The 22958-nt window shown below is 32.5% G+C and overlaps 6 pseudogenes; all 6 read left to right on the plus strand.

The window, feature by feature from the left end:
* Positions 1-864: 864 nt before the first annotated feature.
* Positions 865-2666, plus strand: LOC149491977 (GDSL esterase/lipase At4g16230-like; annotated as a pseudogene).
* Positions 2667-6603: 3937 nt separating this feature from the next.
* Positions 6604-8753, plus strand: LOC105628603 (GDSL esterase/lipase At4g16230-like; annotated as a pseudogene).
* Positions 8754-11925: 3172 nt separating this feature from the next.
* On the plus strand, positions 11926-14631 carry LOC149491978 (GDSL esterase/lipase At5g33370-like; annotated as a pseudogene).
* A 1072-nt stretch (positions 14632-15703) lies between these two features.
* Positions 15704-17454, plus strand: LOC149491979 (uncharacterized; annotated as a pseudogene).
* Positions 17455-19589: 2135 nt separating this feature from the next.
* LOC149491980 (putative disease resistance protein At5g63020) lies at positions 19590-20632 on the plus strand (annotated as a pseudogene).
* A 343-nt stretch (positions 20633-20975) lies between these two features.
* Positions 20976-22577, plus strand: LOC149491981 (putative disease resistance protein At4g27220; annotated as a pseudogene).
* Positions 22578-22958: the final 381 nt, after the last annotated feature.

The following is a 22958-nucleotide window of genomic DNA, read 5'->3' on the forward strand; positions in this document are numbered from 1 at the left end:
TGGTAATTTTTTAAACTAATTATATTCCAAAAACCGAAAATATTATATTAGAAAAATTAAAAAAAACTATTAATGTCTTGAATAATTTTTTTTTTTTTTTTTTTTGAGGATGTCTTAACTAATCTTGAATGTAAATCATATATGTTTAATTAACACATGCTTCAAATTTAATAAGTTAAATTTAGTAAGTAAAATATTAGTGCAGTATAAAGCAATTATAACAAAATTCTAATTAGTTTGTGAAAACATACCAATGCTAAGCAATTATAATAATTTTTTAAAAGTATTATTTAGCTATTTTGAAAAATGACAAAAATCTACTAAGGCATGTTCGATAATACTAGCTATTTTAATAGATGTTAATTATTTTAATGTGCTGTTACATATTTTACTAAAGTTATTGTTAGATATTAGCTTTTAGCTGGTAGGCTTCTAACTATATAACGGTTTAAATTAGAATTACTCGGTAAAATAGTTGTTAATTAGTTAATTAACTTAAAATGACTAAAAAAGACATTAGATGTTTAATTAATTGAATAGGAGGAAAAAAAATGGATATGATTATCAAAAAATTTAATTAATCTTAATGAAACGCTAAATATTAAGATATTTAACGTTTGATAAAAATTTCATCAATCTCTAAAAGCTATTATAAATATTATATTACCGAACGATATAATTAATAAAATTAATTTTTACCTGGAAAAAAACATAAAGTTAGCTCAAAGATTGTTATCCAACATGCCTAAATCTACTTATTAATAGTTTTCGAAGAAATAAAAAAGAGACAAGAATGAAAAAATTATTAGAGAATCTCATTTTTATAAGCAAGAAGTATTTTATTTTAAAAAAGAGGATTGGAACATGGAAATGTGCAATTGTATATTATTTTAGTGATCTAGTATGTGATTGGCTTCCTTTCAAAAAAAAAAAATGTGATTGATTTATTTATTATGAAATTGGAAAATATTCAGATACTATGTTCCACATGCAATTAAGCACATACGTAGTTATATGAGACAAATTACAAAAAGTTAATTTACAAGAAAAGATTGCATAAATTTAGGACAAAATCATATTTATATCCTAAGCTAATTCCCATCAGAAACTAGCTTAATCCGCCCATTTTAATGTCAATTAGCTCTTCTAGGTATTATTATGTTTCTGATAATGACGTTGCTACCTTTACCTGTTTATTCATTTTTGCAAAAGAATAAGAATAATAACAATAATATGAAAATAAAACACTAAAGTCAGAAACAAGTTCGTATATAAAATGAGACAGATACAGAGAATTTTGATATTAATTCCATTGATTCTGTGATTCATGGAGAAGGGAAAAATGTCTTTTGCTTATAGTTATTTCTTCCTCTATTAGTAACTATTTCTATTGTAGCAGTGGAGGCCAATCCACCACCAATTTTTATATTTGGTGATTCTACATTTGATGTTGGGACCAACAATTTCTTGAATGGAACGATTGCACTTGCCAATTTCCCTTATAATGGGATTGATTATCCTAACTCAGTTCCTACAGGGAGGTTCAGCAATGGGTATAACCTTGCCGATCGACTTGGTACGTATTTGTCTAAAGGGTGTGTCCTGATCCTGTCTCATGCATGTGTTCAACGTTCTTTTTTAAAGTAGAAAAAAAAAAAAAAAAAAAAACTATAATCGACATATCCATCTTAATTTAGCATTCCAAGCTTTATGAAAATAGTAATCAGTGAAGATTTAATTCATCTGAAGAACTGTATTAAATTTATGTTATTGTATAGAAAATGATGAACATTGATTGATAATTTCTGCTTGTAATTTTTATTTTAGCGATGCTATTCGGATACGAGGGAAGTCCACCATCTTATCTTTCTCTTGTCAACAATATGTCGATTTCCAAGGAGGAAATACTGAAAGGAGTTAACTTTGCTTCTGGAGGATCTGGAATTCTTGATCAAACTGGAAGCAAATTGTGGGTGAGTATTTATATAAAATTAACGATTAATAATCTTGATTCTTGGTTGTTGGATTTTGTTCTAAAATTCAAAAAATGTAGCACGGAGTTGTATCATTGAGAGATCAGATTCAGCAATTCGGACTGATCCGTGAAAATATTTCCGAGATGAAGGGGTGCTGATGAAACTGCTAAGAATCTTTCCAACTCTTTGTTCATACTCAGTGTTGGTTCAAATGACATCCTCGATCCCGTTCGTTTAGGAATCAACGTAACCAAAGAACAATTGATGACAAATCTCCAGTCAGCTTACTACCAACATCTAAAGGTATATATAAACCGTATAGCTAGCAGATAAATCCCTTGTTCGATTCGATTAAAACCCATTATTTATAAATTTGTCAAATAATAAGATCCATTTGAATTCAGTTTAAAGGATAAGATTTCTCGTTTTCATTAAAATGGCAGGATTTATACAATCTGGGAGCTAGGAAATTTGGTATTTTAGTTGCTGCACCAACTTGGCTGCTGTCCTTTTTCGCGTGCTTTGAACAAGAGTTTGGGTGGCAATGGTGGTTGTTTGAGAACAGTAAATGAATTTGCTCGACGTTTTTTACCACAATTGTTTACGCTGTTTTTACAAAGAATGACATCTGAATTTCCAGAAATGAAGTATTCACTTGGAAATATGTACAATATGACTAACTTGTCATGAAGAATCCTCGTTCCTTTGGTAAGTGTACAGTTTAAGGATTATTATTATGTTCAATTTATTTCTTTAAATTGATTGTGTATACTATAACGAGGGATCTTAATAATTTAAGCTACTCTATGAACTTTGCATAGCTTCGTTCCGAAAAAGCTCATTTGACAAGTTTAACAAGTCGAGTTCAAGTCTTATACAGTTCATTTAATAAATGAACCAAGCTCGAGCCCAAATTTAATTGGAGCATATAAATGAGTCGCAAAAAAAAAAAAAAAAAAAAAAAAAAATTTAACTAACAAGTTGAATTGAGCCGAGCTCTCTATTTATACTAAACTTGATTCAACTTGATATTGTTTACAGCCTAATTATAACTAATTACGGAGACATATTGTAATAAATATTAGATTTACTCTACAATTCTTAGTAAATAGTCACGTTTTGTTGCTTACCCACTTTATAATATCGATTAGACTTGCCCTAAACTCATCTATAGATCTAGCTATGGTTCAAACTAATGAAAATTGAAGTTTTTTTAAAAATTTGTTCTCTTTTCTTAAGTGAATTGTCAAAAATTACTCTTGGGTTTTAATAAAATTTATTTTTTCATAGATTTGGTCTATAAACTCGATTTAAGCAAGTCAATTCTAACAGTTACTAACACAACCATCACTTTTTAATGTCTTAGGTTTCAAGGGAAACAAAGGAAGCATGCTGTGGATCCGGAGATTACAATGGCGTAGGGTTCTGCAATGAAGCACAAAGTCCTAACCTTTGTAAGAATCGTAAAGAGTACTTTATGTTGGGACTTATATCATCCTTCTGAGGCCGCAACCAACCTATCAGCCCTAGCTCTTTATTATGGAGGACAGTCCATTCGTGAAACCAATCAACCTTCGCCAAACTGGCAGAGATTCAAATCTAAACTTATATTACCACTGTGGTTCAGTATATAATAATGTCTTATATATACTCTAATCCAGTAATTTATCAATTCAATAATGTTATTTTCGAGTTAAAATATAAGAGTATATTTGTTTTGCCCTGTATTTTGGTTTCTTTTTTGTTCGGTTTTCTACTATAGTTTAATTAATGTTGTCATTGCACACTAGGCATATAGTCTAATGATCAGTGCATTGCGATCGAGCAATAGATCGAGATTCAAATTTCCCTTTTTCAATATTTAAAAAAATAATTAATGTTTTCCGTACATCAAATGATATAGATTTGAAATTATAAACCACTAAAAGTAACCTAATATTCCATTTCAGGATATATATGATTAATTGAATTAAACAGGATATATATCCGAATCCAATAGACCTCATTTCCAATACTTGTTGGTATTTCAATAAGCATATTTAATGAACAAATATTTATTGATATTCTTTTATTTTCACAAATTTTTTTCTTTTTTACAATTGTCAAAAATGAGGAATTGAAACCAATTTCTATACACCTAGTTGGTTTCGATTATAGTGTAAAATTAAAAATTATTCGATAATTTAGTTTCAGTTTCGACTGATTCAGTTTCATTTAAAACCAAACTATAGTCATGCCTAGGTTTACTGCGGAGGGTTTTTATGGATAGATATACTCTAGTTTAATGATAGCTAATTATTTTCATGAAATAGGTCTAATTCCTTTTCATACTAATTCAATGTATATATACATATATGAGTAGCGTTATTTCCGAAGCATGTTTTGTTAATTCAGATAAAGAAATACTATCTCCGTTCCATTTTATTTATATGGTTTGATAAAACACGCATATTAAAAATTTAGTCAACAAAAACTATTTTATCATTTAAACCTAAACTATTTTATCATTTAAACCTTAACTGATTAATATATTAATAAAAGTCTCTCATTTAATAAGTATCATAGGTTATCATGAGAAAAATAATGGTTTACATGTCTAAATTTAAAAATTTTGCAAACATTTTGAGACCGATAAAAAAATTAACAAAACAAACGAAAAGAATAGAAGGAGTAGTAAATATTGTCCTAATTGAGAATTAACATTTGGATTTTAGGACCATACAATTTTATAAAAAACTTTCAGCTGTTTCTTCGCATTGCTTCCGCATCTACTCCTTTAGCTTGCTCAATTCCTCGTCCAGAATATCCTTGCAGAGAATCAACGTTGATTCATGAAGTTCGACTGTCCTTTCGGTCAAAGTTAGTTTATTAATACTTGCTCTAACATTAACAAACGAGCTCTGAAAATAATGACTACCCAATAATAAATATAGTTAAATAATAATTCTTTGCTAATTTTTTTTTTTTATATATATATACCAATTTAAAAACATAAATGAGCCATGATTTTAATTTGTTGCTTATTCCAAAATTTGACTAACATGTTTGCCTAACAAAAATAAAAATTTAACTGTGGTTGGATTAGCGGAAGTAGAATTCATCCTTTGAGGGAACCTTTTTTTTAAAAAAAACAAATTATAATTTATGATAAGCCAAAAAGAAAAATAGTTTATTTTATGGACAAAAGGACATCACAGAAATTTTTTCTTGTATTCTGCATAGGGCTGTGCAATTTGGATTCCGGTACGGTTCTTAAGAAGAATCAGAACCGAACCAAAAATTCAGTTCTTTCATTTTTAGGAACCGAAAATGAACCGAACTAAATTCAGAAAGAAGAAGGACCAAATATTATTTAAGAAAATTGATTTTTCCCATGTTTTTTTACCATTGTCTTTTTATTTTTAGGAAAATGGTTTGGCACTTCTTGGAAAAAATCAATGAACAAGAACATATTTGTTTGATTAATATGTAAATATTATCAGTAGGGCAAACATCCGCCCTGTCAATGATGTAGTTGTCTTATATCATAATCGATTAGCACCCAGCTAATATTCAATTTTATAACATAAATGTAAACAACAAGAAAAATGCCTTGAAAACAATGCTTAACTCATTCATCCTAGTTGATGATGTTGAATTTTGGTAAAAAAAAGTCACATTGATGCTAATGTTGATTGACGTTGAGTGATTGAGTCTCCTTCCTCTTAATCAAAGTATCGAGCTTGAATATTGGGTTACGAAAAATTGTTATATTAGAAGATCACTTCTTCAATGGACCCTGCAGTACTCGAGCCGGATATAGTCGAAATTCAGTGATAATGTCGATCTTGCTCATATATATAAGAAAGATTCTTAGAATTAAGCTAGATCCATTAGCTGACAATTGTTAACTGTTAAAATATGTAATGATCATTAAGAATATACTTTTTATTAATATATTATGAAGTAATATGTATGTTTAAAAATTTAAGATGGATATTTTATTTTTATTTTTATCTATTATAAAATAAAAATACTGATTAATTTCTTAAATAATATGTAATTTCAATTTATTATTTGTTAAATAACTATAAATAAAATAAATAAAATATTACTTTGAAAAAATTAAACTAAAGCTAGAATTGCAACGAAAAATTAGTTAAAAGAAAAAAAACAATTGAATATGGCAACATGCAATTGGGTATTTTTAGTGATAAACTATGCTATTATTATATTCATAAAATGGCAAACAATGGGCTGTAACTTTAGTGGGTGCGTCCAAAATATGCGGAAATTATTGCAAGAACATATAAATAGCTGCTGTAGTTCATTCAGACAAAACATATGGTTATTTTACAAATAAGGTTTCATATATTTGGCCAAAAATTATACTTATATCCTAAGATAAAATTTGCGAATGAGCAAATAGTTTAATCCGCCCATATATAATGTTAATTAGCTCTTCTATGTATTATTATGTTCTGATAATGACACGTGATGTCCTTACCTGTTGCATTCATTTTTGGAATATATGACAAAAATAAAATAAAAATAATGATAATAAAGACAGAGCCAAGTTCATATATATATAGAAGAAATACAGAGAAATTTTAGTAGTAAACAATAATTATTTTCTTCGATTCATTTCATGGCAAAGGGAAAACTGTCTTTTAGCTACAATTATTTTCTGCTCTTGTTAGTAAGTCTTTCATTGCAGAAGTGGATGCCCAAGCCAAGCAGCAATTTCATATTTGGTGATTCTACATTTGATGTTGGGGACTAACAATTTTCTGAATGGAACGACTGCACTTGCCAATTTCCCTTATAATGGGATTGATTTTCCTGACTCAATTCCTACAGGGAGGTTCAGTAATGGTTATAACCTTGCTGATCGACTTGGTACGTATTTCATTTCCGGAGTGATTGTCTCGGGTTATTAACGATTGACTGAGCGTTATTGAATCTTCTGAGGTTGTAACGCTCGGTCTTCTATAATATTTATTATGTCTTTCAACGTTTTTTACTGTCATTTACATCTTAACTCTTTACAGATATGTTCTTAATATATTTATTAGGCTATCAGTACGTATAACAAACATGTATGGATCTCAATTCTAGCATTAATTCCAAGCTCCATGGAAGTAGTAATTACTGAGGATATGATACTTAATTCATCTTAAAGAAATGTAATAAGTCATCTTATATGCCAAAATAGTTTACTGATAATTCTTGCTTGTCAACTTTTGTTCAGCAATGCTGTTGGATATGAAAGGAGCCCGCTACCTTATCTTTATCTTGTCAACAATATGTCGATTTTCAGAGAGGAAATACTGAAAGGAGTGAACTTTGCATCTGGAGGATCTGGAATTCTTGATCAAACTGGAAAAATATTATGGGTGAGTTTTATATAAAATGCTATTCTGAAGTGTTAATTAAGTAGTTAATTAGCAATCTCAACCGAGGTTTCATCCGGTAATGAATTTACTGTTCAGTGTTAATTAAGTAGTTTTTGTTTCTTTATATAGTTTTGGTCGGAGCATAATTAAAAACTAATAATCTTGATTCTTGATTGTCGGATTTTGTTCTAAAATTCAAATATCAGCATGGAGTCGTACCATTGAGAGATCAGATTCAGCAATTTGCATTAGTCCGTGAAAATATTACTGAGATGAAGGGTGCTGATGAAACTGCTAAGAATCTTTCCAACTCTTTGTTCATATTCAGTGTTGGTTCAAACGACATTCTTGATACCCTTCGTTTAGAGCCAATATAACCAAAGAACAATTGATGGCCACTCTCCGGTCAGCTTACTACCAACATCTAAAGGTATATATAAATCCAATAGCTACCAGATAAATTTCCTGTTTGATTCTATTAAAATCCGTTACTATAAATTTCTCAAATAAGATCCATCGCAATTCGGTTCAAGAATAAGATTTCTTGTGTTGATTAAAATGGCAGAACTTATACAACATGGGAGCTAGGAATTTGGCATAATAGGTGCTGCACCAATTGGCTGCTGTCCTTTTTCGCGTGCTATGAACAAGAGTTTGGGTGGTAACGGTGGTTGCTTGAAAGCACCAAATGAATTTGCTCGACGTTTCTACTTCGTTGTTCGCTCTCTCTTACAAAGATTGACATCTGAATTTCCAGAAATGAAGTATTCACTTGGAAATGTGTACAATATGACCAGCTATATCTTGAAGAATCATCGCACATATGGTATGTGTGCAGTTCAAGAATTATCACAATTAAGTAATTATATTTCTATGAATTGGTCATTTTAACACATACTATAACTAGGTTTATAAATAAGTCAAAGCAGCTCAATCTCTTTTTGACATTCTGGTTTTGAAAAAAAAGTTTATTCAATAAGTTTAACGAGGTGAGTTCCAGCCTACTTATTGAATTCATTTGATAAAGGAGTCAAGCTCGAATTTGAATATATAAATGAACCACCAATTTTTTAAACTAACGAGCTGAGTTTAAACTTTATTTTAAGCTTGACGGGACTTGATTTTTTCAATAAATTACTAATAAAATCTTCACTTTTTGAATACCCTAGGTTTCGAGGAAATAAAGGAAGCTTGCTGTGGGTCGGGAGATTACAATGGAGTAGGGTATTGCAACAAAACAGAAAACCCTAACCTTTGTCAGAATCGGAAGGAGTATTTATTTTGGGACTTGTATCATCCATCAGAAGCTGCAACCAATCTAACAGCCCTAACCCTCTATTATGGAGGCACTGACTTTGTGAAACCAATCAACTTTGGTCAGCTGGCAGAGATTCAACTCTAATAGGATAATTAAAAAATAAATAAAACAATATATATATATATATATATATATACACACACACACACACAGCATTTTGGTTTTGTAATAATGTTGAATCCAGCATTAATGAATTCAATAATGATATTGTCTCTAGAATAAAGAGGGTATCTTTGTTTTGTTTGTATTTTTGGTTTTATTTTGTTTGTTTTATATAACTATGACTATGTTATTTCAGTGATTAAGTTTATGCCCTTTAAACTTTTCTGGAGTTCAATTATAATCTTACACTTTTATATTTTAATAATAACTATTTACATCACAGAAATAAAATAATTTGACACATATTACATTTTAATGAGAGGTATATTGTTGCTCAAATGTAAAATTATAGGATTATGATGGATTACCCCTAAAATTTAGGGCGCTAGCTACAAAAATAATCACCGAAAATATATAGTGAAATTTATACATTGGGCCAATGGAATTACAATATGTGTAGCACTTGGCAAACCTTGTAACATTTGTAATCTTTTTATATATAAACAGGGTTAAAACCCCACAATAAGGGTTACGTGATTACTCCCACTTCACTTGGCTTTTTTTTTTTTTTAATTAAAGTTAATTAAAGAAAAGCCGCCTTGTTTAGCCACTACTTTTTATGTAGAGTTTACTCTTTGGAAAATGTTTACATGGACTTGGTACATGATTCCAACTACGGACCAAACCAATGCAAATAGAAATTCTTTTCAAAAATTATTCTTAATTTATCTTTTTTTTTAATATATGGTTATAAATACTTATTTTCAATAAAAATTCAAATTTTCATTGATTTGGTCTATAGATAAGACTAAGGACCGAGCCTAGACAAGTCAATCTGCTAGCATTTTGACAAAATAGCACTTTTATTAAATATTATTTGGTAATGTAATATTTATAGTAGCATCCGTATATCATTTGCTAATGAAATATTGATAAGGCAGTACTTCTATTAATTATATGGTTCAACGTAACATAAATATTTATAATAATGTTTATAGGCTAGTGAGTGTTTCATATGTTTAGTATTTGATAAGTACAAATAATTAAAATTTTAGAATTATTTTACCAATTAATCAAACAATTATTTTATTAAATACTTGTATTTTAAACACTAACATCTAACCGCTATGAATACCCAAATTTTGAGGCTCAAAGAGCCAGTTTTCCCGGACTGCAACAGTCCGGCCGGACCGGAGGCCATTTTGGAAGTTCACCGAAAGTATGTCAATATGGTATTTGACACATCCGGGACGTCGCGAGGATCGCGGAACTGGTCCCGGAATATTTTTCGGAGGTCCGGAACTCCCGAAAAAGCCTCCGGAACGAAATTAGCAAAACCACTGGGCACGGCGGCTCGGACCGCCGGACACGGCAGCCCCGGCCACCGACCCCGGCGGCCCTGGCCGCCGAAACAGTCCGATTTTTGCCTATAAAAGCAGCCTCGGGCCTTCTGTTTTCCTCACCCAGTCTGTGTGACGGACGCTCCTTCTCCCTCACGCTCCTTGCGATTCTTTACTGCTTTTCTGCATTTTAGTTTAGCTTTTATCGCTTTCTTGCTTTGTTATTTGGTCACTAAAGCTAAATTAATTAATATTCCCTTAACGAGGAGCTTAACCTGGAGTTGAGAAGTGGCTGTCGATTAATCAGGTATGTAAACTAAACTCTGCCTATTTAATTTTAGCACTTCATGCATGCTTCTCTTCTACTCCTAATAACTCTACAACTGCATAAATGCATTCATGTCATCACTAGGCAATTAAATTTGCCTCAATTAAACATAATTAGGCTTAAATGCCCGATTAATCAATAATCGTGGTATTAAAGCCTAAATCCGACAATATTGACTTAAAATACCTAGTTAATTAAATGGCTATGGTATAGTTACCTTTATTTCGAACAGTCCAGGCTTAAGTCCAATTAATCAATAATTGTGACTAAAAAGCTTTAATTAAACACGTTTTCTCTCAGCAAAAAATTGCCTACATTGCAATTAAAGTAATTAATTTTGGCGACAATCGCCCAATCATCAGCTTTTGGCAATAATTTGCCTAAATCAATTTATTTTCGCTGAAAGCCTAAAAAATAATCAATTTTGGCGACAATCGCCTAAAACATCAATTTTTGGCAAACTAATTGCCTAAATCAATCTTTTTGGCTGAAAGCCATCAAAATCAACATTTTTGGCATCAAATGCCTAAAAATCAACTCTTTGACAAAATGTCTAAACAAAATGCACAGAGCATACACACACTCATGCATAAAGCATCCCCTTTCAAAGCCCTTCAAAGGAGGCCTATCGAACTACGCTGACTTTGATCTTCCATTCAAACGGAAGTACGTAGGCACGTTTGGGATTTAACCCCGAGTGGCAAGTCGCAATCACTTAAAATTGGTCCATATCGCATTAATCACCTTGCAAAGCATTCATTTCATGGTTAGTTTATCAGCATGACATAGACTCAGGATCCATCTCGGGTTTGCACACCATGCCTTAGACATTGGAATAATTAATCTAGTAACTAGATTAATTAAAATTAGAGTCACTTAGGGTTTTCCTAGTTTACCCTAAAACAATTAAACAAGGTGGCGACTCACACGCATTCACGTGCATTTCTTCCTTAGTCACATACATTTGTATGCATTGATATTTGGGGAGGGGGTTCACAACCGCTATTACAACTAACAACGAAAAAGAAAATTAAGCGTACATACAATTGCAAGAATAAGATCGTCTCCTGCGGATGAAATCTTCCAAAAGGAAAATGTAGAAAGACGAAAGACTAATAAATTTATCTTTTTTCACGTTTTTTACCATTTATCTTATAATTTTTATGAAAACGGTTTTATATTTCTTGACAAATGCTAATGAATAAGGATGAATTTTGGTTTTAGGGCAATCCGTTCTACCACTAAAGTTGTTTGTATTATGATTAACAATAATTAATATTCATTTTTATAACATAAATTAATGTAAAAAACAAGAAAAATGCCTCCAAAAAATGTTTAATTAATTCACCTAGTTGATGATGTTAATTTCTTGGTGTAATAAAACAAAAGAATGGTGTTCATCCTGCTGATATATATATAAGATAGATTCTCAGAATTAAGAAAGGCAAGAAAATCAGACAAAAACCCATTACTGATTTCCTTTCTCATGGCAAAAATGTCAAACTTTTCTTCTTACTTTCTCCTTTTAGCTCTATGTGTTGTTGCTATTAACCCTACATATGCATATGAGAGGACCTTGCCTGCTATTTTCATTTTTGGAGACTCTGCCATTGATATTGGAACTAACAGTTACTTAAATTCCTATGCAAGGGCTAATTTCCGTTACAATGGGATTGATTTTCCTCAATCAAGACCAACAGGAAGGTTCAGCAATGGCTATAATATTGGTGACCAATTAGGTACAGTTTCAACAGTAGTACTATCTCTTTTTTTCAGTTTGATGGCTATCTCTCTTTATAATACTTACTGCGTTATTTGTGTGTGGTTTATTATATTTATTAGCAATGAAGTTTGGGTTTAAGAAGAGTCCAGCAGCTTTTCTTGACATTATGAATCGGACAACCCCCATTCATTTTCAAAAGAAGATTCAACGAGGTGTGAACTTTGCTTCTGCTGGGTCTGGCATTTTCGATGATACTGGATCCAAAGCATGGGTGAGTCTGTTCTTAAGATTTTGTTTTAGATATATTTTATACACTTGAAATTGATACGTATATTTAAATTTATGTTTCAAAAAAAAATCATTAAAACATCAATTTAATGTTAAATCTAAATACTGAATCGTTAGCAAATGATGTTTGGCTTAACAGTACAAACTTTTATCTTAGGACTTAATTATCCCAAGTTCGATCTCCAAGTTAAACCTAATGAGCCCTTGATGTAATATATAACAAATAATGTATTTGAAATATTTTATCTCCTTGGATACTAGAAAAGAAATACTGAACAATTTCAATTGTCTTAGAGGTTGTTAAACTAATTTTTTTACATGCTTCTATAAGTAAATAGGGAACAAAACACTTATCTACACCCGGTGTATGTATCCATTTATACACTAAACCAATTATAAATAATGTTTTAATTCAAATGAAAATATTTCACAAAACGGTAATATTTTTTAAAAAAACTTTTGTTTGATTAGCTTCATGCATGGAACCATCCTAGACCCGCAAGAAATTTCTAAGAAGCCAAAAACAAGGCATTTTTTTATTTATATAAACTCGTTAATTTGAATCAACTTTACTTAGTGATGATAAACCTAACAATAGATTCTTGATTTGGTGGAAACCTGCAGAATGCAGTTGTGCCTCTATCGCTGCAAATTCAACAATTTAATACAGTCATAGGAAATATCACACAAGTTAGAGGTCCAAAGGCAACAGCTAAGATTCTTTCCAAAGCTTTATACATTTTCTGCTTTGGAGCTAACGAATTCTTTGATTACATGCGGGCAAAAAACAATACACCCAAAGAAGAGTTCGTGGCTGGTGTCCAATCTGCATACCATGTTCATTTGAAGGTTCTATCCTGATCTTTTTCCCTTTTATAGTACTGGGAACTTTGTTTAGGACAAATAACATTCACCTTTCTAATGGTTTTGTTCACCAACTTATGGGTTTTATCTTCTTTTTTCCTTTTTTTTTTTTTTTCTTTTGCATGCTTGTATTATGACAGGATGTGTATAATATGGGTGCAAGGAAATTTGGTATAATAGGAGTTCCACCAATTGGTTGTTGTCCATATGCAAGAGCCATTAATGAAAAAGAAGGTGGTGAAGGTTGTATGCAGCTTTTGAATGACTTTGCTCAAGCTTTCTATAACTCAACTCTCACTCTATTGCAAAGGATGACTTCAGAATTGCCAAACTTCAAGTATTCTCTTGGAAATACCTATGCTATGACTATGGATTTGTTTGACAACTATCCTTCTTTTGGTAATTATGCTTATCCCTGCCATTATATATACACACACACGCGTTAGTAAGGGTGAGCAATTTTCGGTTTCTAGCCGAGAAACTGAGCCAATTTATTTTGGTCAGATTCAGATAGTTATTTTAAAAATTTGATTACCAATCGGTTTGTATGTAAAAAACCATTTGGTTTTCGATTTTTTATCTGGTTACTGTATATAACTAACCTTATTTTAAGTTCAAAATAACTAATTAGATTTGGAGTAATCAAATTCAAACCGAACCAAACCAATTATATTTATTATACTATTTGGTTTAAAATTTGATACATCAAAATATTTTTGCATAAACCAAAATCGAGCTAATTCGATTTGGCTCGGTTGCCGGAATGCTCACTATAAACATTAGACTTTAAAGAACTACTGTAGGGAGGAACCCACATATATAGGGCCCAAAGGGGCCTTGGCCCCCAATATAAAAAAATTTCAATTTTTCTCGTTAAAAAAATTGAAAAAATATTTAAATTTGGCCCCCTCATCAATCAAAATTATAGTTTGACCCCTTACTTCTTCGAACTGGGTCGGTACCTGTACTACTCAACATTAATTTGGCTAAAATTATGAAATTTTCAAGTCCTAATTAGTTTCCTCATGCACTGTTTTTTGAAATTTTTATATGTTAAAAAGTTCCATTTATAAATTTTAGGGTTCAAGAACATCAAGACAGCCTGTTGTGGATTGGGAAATTACAGTGGAGAAGTAGGATGTTATGAACCTAAATCCAATTCTTTGTAGCAATAGAAGTGAGTATTTGTTTTGGGATTTGTATCATCCATCTCAAGCAGCTTCTCAATTGTTAGCTTACAGCCTCTACAATGGAGATGCTAAGTATATGACACCAATGAATTTTAGTCAATTGGCTGATGTTCAAGTTCACATCTAGGTTATTTATGTAATGGCAAGATAATAAATTTAAATAATTTCAAGAAATTACAAAATGTTTATCTCTCTCTCTCTAGCACCTCTTTTGAGAGGAAGGCTGGTTGGAATTGCTTCTTGGCCTGCTCATAATCATCCATTGGTTGTGTGAGTTACAATTTCATCTAAAAAATATTTTTTCTTATTTGGCTTGATTATCTTGCAATCATGAAAATAATATTTTTTTTTAGGCTCCGTGTATTTGCGTAAAATAAATTGCTAGAACATATTTTTCACAATTTCCTGTTGTATAGAGGCGTTTATGAAAATAAATCAATGGAAAATATTTTCCTAACAAAAAAAATTAATTCATTTTCAAGGAAAATGACTTTCTATTTTCATGAGCGTAAAACATTTTTCGGATTTTGACAAACTTATTATAACCTTTTAAATTTTATAATTTTTTAATTTACTAATAATCGATAGCTACCACTACCACTCACCGGCCACCACTACGGCCACCACCATTGGCTACCACCGTCGGTTACCAGTGGCTTTCATAATTTATCATTTTTTTCACTATTATATTTAACAATAAAAATTTTAAAATATGAAATTTATTATTATTATTATTATGAATTAAAATTTTTTAATTTTTAATGAATTTTCAATATTGTAACCGAATAACAGTTATTTGGAAAATATTTTTCAGTAATTTTTTGGAAACAGATGGAGCTTAGTTACATAAAGTTATCGTCCAAAAAATTATGTCAGCTATATATCAAACGGCTATTTGCATATCAAAATCAAAAATCTTAAAAACTTAAATTGTTGGTATAGAAAGTACACAAATTACAGAAATTTACAAGTTAAGTACATGATAACATTAATTCTTATATTTCAATTTTATACTATTTTTGAAAATTGAACTGATTCAATATTTTTTTAATTTTTGCCTTAAATTCAACAAGAAGGTAATAGGATGACAACCCGATATGATAAAGTCCGACTTGAGGAAGACCCGCAAATTCCACCTAACTAAGCTGATCTGATATCAATTTACGGCTCGACCCGATATATAATCTGATCCAGATGATAGCGCAAATAAAAAAGAAAAAGGCAACTAATTTCCAGTTGGAAGTTGTCAAAATGGCTTAATTCTCAATATCCTTGACGGCTGCTTGCTTAGCACAAAATATTATTTGCTTAAGAGAAAAATAGTTATTCGTTCGGTGCTTGCTTTGCGGTTTGCACGAGGTAGGAATCCTAACTCATAAGTTCTCGCACGAAACCACCAGCCTGCAAATCGAAGACGAACAGAATGCTTTTCCGTTCATTTCTAGTTCACAAATCAATCTTTCACTCTCTTCAAGCTCATTCAAGACGCACTGTCCATCACCCAATTTCTATATTCCCTTCGTTTTCTCTTGCTCTACTTTACCATCTTCTTCACAGTCAACCCAACATCCGCCTCATACTCATTACAAACTGAACCATAAAGACTGGTTGTCTCCAAATGAAGTTTTAAAAATTTTCGAAGACATTAAAGACCCAGATTCAGTTATCTCTATCTGGAATCAATACTCAAAGAGAAAAGACTATAAACCCAATGAAGCTATTTTCACTGTTGTTATAAACCAGCTTGCCTGTGCCAAAAACTTTGATGCCATTGAAGAAATTATGGAAAGAATCAAATTTGAAAAGTCATGTCGTTTGTCAAACGATTTCTTTTACAATGTAATCAAGATTTATGGCCATTTAGCTGGTCGAATCAATAAATCAATAGAAACCCTTCTAGATATGCCCAAAGGGTATAATTGTTGGCCAAATGTGAAAACTTTTAATCTTGTGTTGAATATGCTAGTATCTGCAAAGCTTTTTTATGTAGTTCATGAGATATATGTGAAAGCTCCCATGTTGGGTGTAGAAATTGATGCTTGTTGTCTTAATATTCTCATTAAAGGGTTATGTGAAAATGGGGATTTACAGTTTGCATTCAATGTGCTCGACGAATTTCCCAAACAAAGATGCAGGCCTAATGTGAGAACTTTCTCAACGCTGATGCACTACTTCTGTGCAAAAGGGGAGGTGAATAAGGCATTTGGTTTGCTTGAGAGAATGGAAAATGAGGGTATTGTGGCGGATACAATCACTTTCAATATTTTGATTTCAGGGTTAAGGAAACAAGGAAGGATTGAAGATGGGATGGAGCTGCTGCAGAAAATGAAGCTCAAGGGATGCGAACCAAATGCAGGGTCTTATCAAGAAGTTCTATATGGTTTGCTTGATGCCGGGAAGTTTCTGGAGGCAAAAGAATTCATGGCTATGATGATTTGTGAGGCTAATAGTCCTAGTTTTGCATCTTACAAGAAGTTGATTCATGGGCTTTGCAATGACAAGTTGATTAGGGAGGTTGAGTTGGTTTTGAAGCAAATGGTGAAACAAGGTTTTGTTCCAAAAATGGGGATGTGGAGAGAGAGATTCTAAGAAGTTTATTTTCAAGGACTGCTGCTTCTAATATCTGTATTAGTGAGATTGTCAATGGCTAGCATCACTGAACCTTTTGTGTTGAATTTATGCTTACCAGAAGTTGACGTTTGTTATTTGCCGGAATATGCCTGAAAGGATCACCTAATGAAACAACAACAATATATTGGCTGATTAGAGCAGTCTTTGATGTGATCATCTGATTCTAGCTGAAGATTTTCCCCGTCATGCTTTCCAACATCAGATACTTGCTTGGCCATATAAAAATCGAGCTTGTTCTGATGATATCCATTTGTGCTTCAACGAGGAACTATCTGAGTTGCACGTGATCAGTGGACGGCAGTTTGCTGTTCTGCCTTTGCAGTTCTGATGATACGATCATATGGCTACTCAACTCATACGGAACTGATCAATGTACAAACAGTAAAATTTGATCCCTTTTCGTTTTTATTCAACATAAATTTCTGCAGAGATTTCGACTTCTATATCCCTTACCTTTTCTATAGACAACATATTATTCAATGAAATGCAAATTTGGTCTGCAAGATTCTTGCAAGTCAGTCTGTTTTCTGAACGAGAAGGAAAATCAATTAGTAAGTGCCGTTGGGCCTCTTGTGATACTGCTTGTTGGGCGCTCACACAAAGAATTAAAAGAAAAGCGAAAAAATAGAAATGAGACACGCAGAAATTTACGTAGTTTACCTTTAACTGTTTAGAGCTACGTTCACAAGATAAATTCCGAATAAATAATTCCTCCACTATTAAAAATAGTAGGTATACAAAGAGAGCAATACAAAAATAGTGGCACTCCAAGTGTTTTCCAAAAAACCCTCCATAATAATCACTATTTTTCTCTCCTCTAGTTTTAGGAAACCTTTCCTAAAACTAGATAATTCTCTCTCTCCATTTTTTTCTTTCTGTTGTATATTGACGAGGAAAAATCTTCTCCTATTTATAAGAAAAGAGACACATTAATTACGTGTCTATGACTGAACGTGCTTGTCCTTTTTTTTTTTCTCGCAGCCTTATTTGACTTTTTAAAAAAACATGGATTTCTTCCTTTTTGTGTTTTTTTCTACAAGCACGTGCTTGTCCTTTTTTTTTTCTCGCAGCCTTATTTGACTTTTTAAAAAAACATGGATTTCTTCCTTTTTGTGTTTTTTTCTACAAGCTTAAGTGGGTCCCATATGTCAGAGGGATCCCACAGCAAGTGCTTGTTTTTTTTTCCAGGTTTGATATATTGTATATTTATTTGCTTAAAAAGTTACTGTTGCACCGACAAGAATATTGCAGAAGTTCAAACACCATTAATGTGATTAATCCTATAATTTTTTAGTTCTTTTTTTAATCTATGCCATAGAGTTAGACAGTTAGTGGCCAAGTTCTTTTTTTGTTTTTTTTTTAATAATCAAAGGCTTACAGCTGGCCTGAAATTTGTGGACCCAATATCAGCTTAAATGGTGTCTGGTGTAAAATATCAGCTAGATATGCAATCTATAGAAGATTTTTATGTGGTACAAGGCGGCTACTACTGACTCAATGTCTACAAACCCACGCGCCTGCTAAGCTTCATAACAGAGGAGGGGTACAACTACAAAGTGCTAAGACGAATTTTATAGCTTTACTTTTCAAAGGCCTCACGACAAATATTTCTACTCTTAAAATAGTCGGTGGTTATTTTCAGTCAGAATATTGTATTATATTGTTTCCTTTACACAACAAGGAATTTGCTACTGATCTTCCTCTTACTGATTCAGTGAACCGTTTTTTTTCCGCGTACAAGAAAATTCAATTTTCTATTCTCAAATTCTTAAAAGGGAGGAGACACTGGCAAGGGAGTTTTGTGGTACTTAAAATAAATCAAAGTTAAGATCCATCAATCAGGTACATTTATTCTGAAAACTTGCAGATCTGGATCTACCTGTCATTATTTTGCTTTGATTCTTGTGGTTACTAGTTGAAGAATTTTAAATGGCTAATTGCAATGCTATTAACTTACAACTAGTAGTTGAAGAAGTGAGTTGAGTGTTTGATTCTTGAAATCTTTGTTTCATGATGTAAAAGTAGCTTTTTCTCCACCCAAAAAAGGTTCTTTTGACTGCTTTTCATGAAATCTTCTGATTCTTGATTGATTGCTAATAGTAACTAAACAAATTTTATGATTAAATTCTTATGTTTGATTTTTCAGCAAGGACTTACAAAATATTTGCCCTTATGCATCAAAATATAACTTAGAAGAAGTAGTTGAAGAAGAAAGTCGTGTCTTTGATTCTTGAAATCTTTGTCTCTTAATGTAAAAGTAGCTTTTTCCCCTAGATGATTCCTTTGACCCTTCTTCATGAAATTTTTGGATTCTTAATGGATTGCTAATAGTAAATAAACAAATTTTATGGTTAAATTTTGTTTGATTTTTGATCAACGACTTGTAAAATATTGTCTCTTATGCATCGATCTGTAGATGGAGCTTGCTGGGTCAGTTATAGAACTTGTAACAAGTGGACTCCAGTAGGAACTTGCTGGGAATATCATAGACACATGGACCAACATATGAGTGATTTGAGAAGGGAAGTGAATGAACTAAACAGTCGGAAGGAAGATGTAGATTCAAGATTACGTGCAGAGCTTATTCCAGGGAAATTACTTAAAAAAGAGGTTGAGCTTTGGTTGCAAAATATAGAGACTATCAAACGTGAAACTTTTGCAATTGAGCAAGAAGTTGCGAAGCGGAAATATCTTTCACGTGCACGCTTGGCAAAACGTGTTTTTAAGAAGATAAAAGAAGTGGAGGATCTTCGTCAAAAGGGTGATTTTGGTGACAGTTTGATGATTGATGAACCTGCAGATGTTGGAGAGATCTTACCTGTAACAACATTAGTAGGTGAAACAGCCAAAAGCAAGATGGAAGAAATTTGGACCTGCTTGATGGATAATGATGTTAGAAAGGTTGGAATTTATGGCATGGGTGGTGTTGGAAAAAAACCATTATGAAGCATATCAACAACAGACTCCAAAGAGGCCGTGACAAATTTGATAAAGTGATTTGGGTGACAGTGTCACAACCACTAAAATTTGGGAACTTACAGAAAGACATTGCAGCTGCATTGAATCGAGATTTTGCACAATATGGGGATGAAACAAAAATGGCTGTCAAGTTATTTAAATGGCTGGGAAAAGAGAAAAACTGGTTGTTAATCCTTGATGATATGTGGGAAGCATTCAATCTTGAGGATGTAGGAATTCCTGAGCCTACACCTGATAATGGATGCAAATTAGTATTAACAACTCAATTGCTTGACGTTTGTCGGAGAATGGATTGCAAGGATATCAAAATGGGGCTTCTTACTGAAGAGGAGGCATGGAACTTATTTGTGGAAAAAGTTGGAAATCAAGTTTTTAATACCCCGGAATTAGAAGCAACAGCAAAACAAGTTGCTAATGAATGTGCCTGCTTGCCTCTTGCAATTATCACTATAGCTGTTAGTATGAAGGGCGTAGATGACATATATGAATGGAAAATGCTCTAGAGGATTGAGGGAATCTACAAAGGGGCTTAGTGACATGGGTAAGGTGTTTGAGCAGCTAAAATTTAGTTATGCGCGTTTGAAAGATGACAAGTTCAGGCAGTGTCTCATATATTGTGCATTATACCCGGAGGACTTTTTGATCAAAAGGACACAGCTGATAAGGCATTTGAGGTTTAGGAATAGTAGATAAAATGAAAAGTAGCAAGCAGAGTTTGACAAGGGATACTATGCTAAACAAGCTTGAAAATGCTTGTCTTTTGGAAAGCATTTGATAAGAAATATGTGAAGATGCATGACCTAATTAGGGACATGGTAATACAGATGAAAAGCATGGATCGTCAATCCTTGTAGAAGCTGGAGTTCGGTTAAGAGAATTACCAAATGAGAACAGATGGATGGAGGAACTTGAGAGCGTATCCTTGATTGACAATCACATATCAGAAATTCCTTCTAGATTGTCACCAAAATGTCCAAAACTTCAAACCATGTTACTGGCACAGAATAAAGATCTGGTTAGAATTCCAGATTCTTTCTTTTCATGCATGCATGTTTTGAGGCTTCTGGATCTGTCTTTATACTGGAATTAAGAATTTACCAAACTCCATCTCACATTGGAGAATCTTGTTGCATTGTATCTTAAGCATTGCAAACGATTGCAGTCCGTGCCTTCTGTAGCAAAGCTAGGTGCACTAAGGGAGTTGGATCTAGATATACTGGAATCCAACATGTACCTGAAGGCATGGAAAGTTTGATCAATCTCAGGTATCTTAATCTCTATGTGCGAGATCTAGAGTTACCAATCGGAATATTAAAGCTCTCTTGCCTTGAATACTTCGACTGTGGTGCAGATCAAAAAATTTGAAAGTAAAAGGTGAGGAATTGGTAGGCTTGAAAATGATAGAAAAAATTGAATGTCAATTACAGTTTATCTAGTTTTAATATATTTGTTGGGTCTCTGCATGGCCGAGTGCTGAGAAAGTACTTTCTACAATCTGGGAGAGGAGGACTTGTATACAGCTGAGACTTCAAAAAAGTTGTAAGAATAATTGATTATGGCATCAGTGAAAAGGCATAGAAGATTCACTTTTGGTCCCAATTGATGTTGAGTACCTGAGTATTGAGAGGTGCCACAATTTCAAAACCTTGAGCTATTTTTCAACACAGAAGAATGAAATTCATTTTAATTCAGGAAAAGAAAGCCTGGCAATGACATCACTTCTTTGCATGCTACACCACAATCAGTTCTTCCTAGTGCCTTTTCCAGTCTCACAGTTCTCAAAATCCAAGGTTGTTCAAATATAAGGAGTCTGTTCAAACCTGGGTTGCTTCTACTACTTCAAAACCTTGAAGAGGTTCTTATTTATGACTGCCCACAAATGAAGCAGTTTTTACAACAACAGATGAGCAGGAAGCAAGCAGCAGCAACCATTTACCAATGGAAAATAAAGGTATTGCCATGAGGTTTGTTCTCCCCAACTTGAGGAGTCTCTCTTTGTGTAGGCTACCAGAATTAAAAGCATCTGTCTGGGGTTGGTGCTTTGTCCTTCTCTCCTTTACATGACAGTTACTGCATGTCCAAATATAAGAAGGCTCCCGCTTGAGCTTCCGATTGTTGATGGTAGCATTTCCTCCACCTAATCTCGAACAGATCTATGTTCAAGATGAAAAATGGTGGGAATCACTGGAATGGGATCAACCTGGCTCTAAGATTGCCCTTCAACCTTTCTGCAAGTTTCTATATATAATTAATGCAATCTGACAAGGATAAGCTGTTCAAGGATCTGTAAATGCTCAGGCAAGCATTATTTTCTAGCTAGGCTACTATTATCTATCCTTAAAAGGCTCAAAGCTCACCAGGAGCTTGTTTGGGGTAAATGAATTCCATAAAATTGTATGGAATTCATTTATAAATCCCATTTTTCATGTTTGGTATAAATAAAAATTCATTTGAAGTTCCATATGTTTAATTCTATGGAATAGTTGTGCTTGGACCAAATTATTCGAAATTGATAGAATTTGCAAATGAATTCTAAACTTGAAGGAATACAAAAGCTAGTAAATTTAATAAATTTTAAGTGCAAGTTAGTAAAGCTATATAGTTTGAATTCTATGGTTGATCCAAAAATCAAATGAATTTCATTGAGTTACCTTATGAAATCAATGATCTCAACTACGACTATCTTGTGCTCACTGAATACACAATTAGTTTGAAAAAGCAGAATATCAAATTGTATTCTAATTTTTTTTTTTTTAAAGGTATATACAAGAATATATATAGGAGAATTGATACAAGCTAATTTTAACTATTGACCATATAATCAAGGACACTAATTATGCTTGA

Source organism: Jatropha curcas, unplaced genomic scaffold (genome assembly GCF_041381405.1).
Source record: "Jatropha curcas cultivar XTBG-Jc1 unplaced genomic scaffold, XTBG_Jcur_1.0 HiC_scaffold_193_pilon, whole genome shotgun sequence".
Lineage (NCBI taxonomy): Eukaryota > Viridiplantae > Streptophyta > Magnoliopsida > Malpighiales > Euphorbiaceae > Jatropha > Jatropha curcas.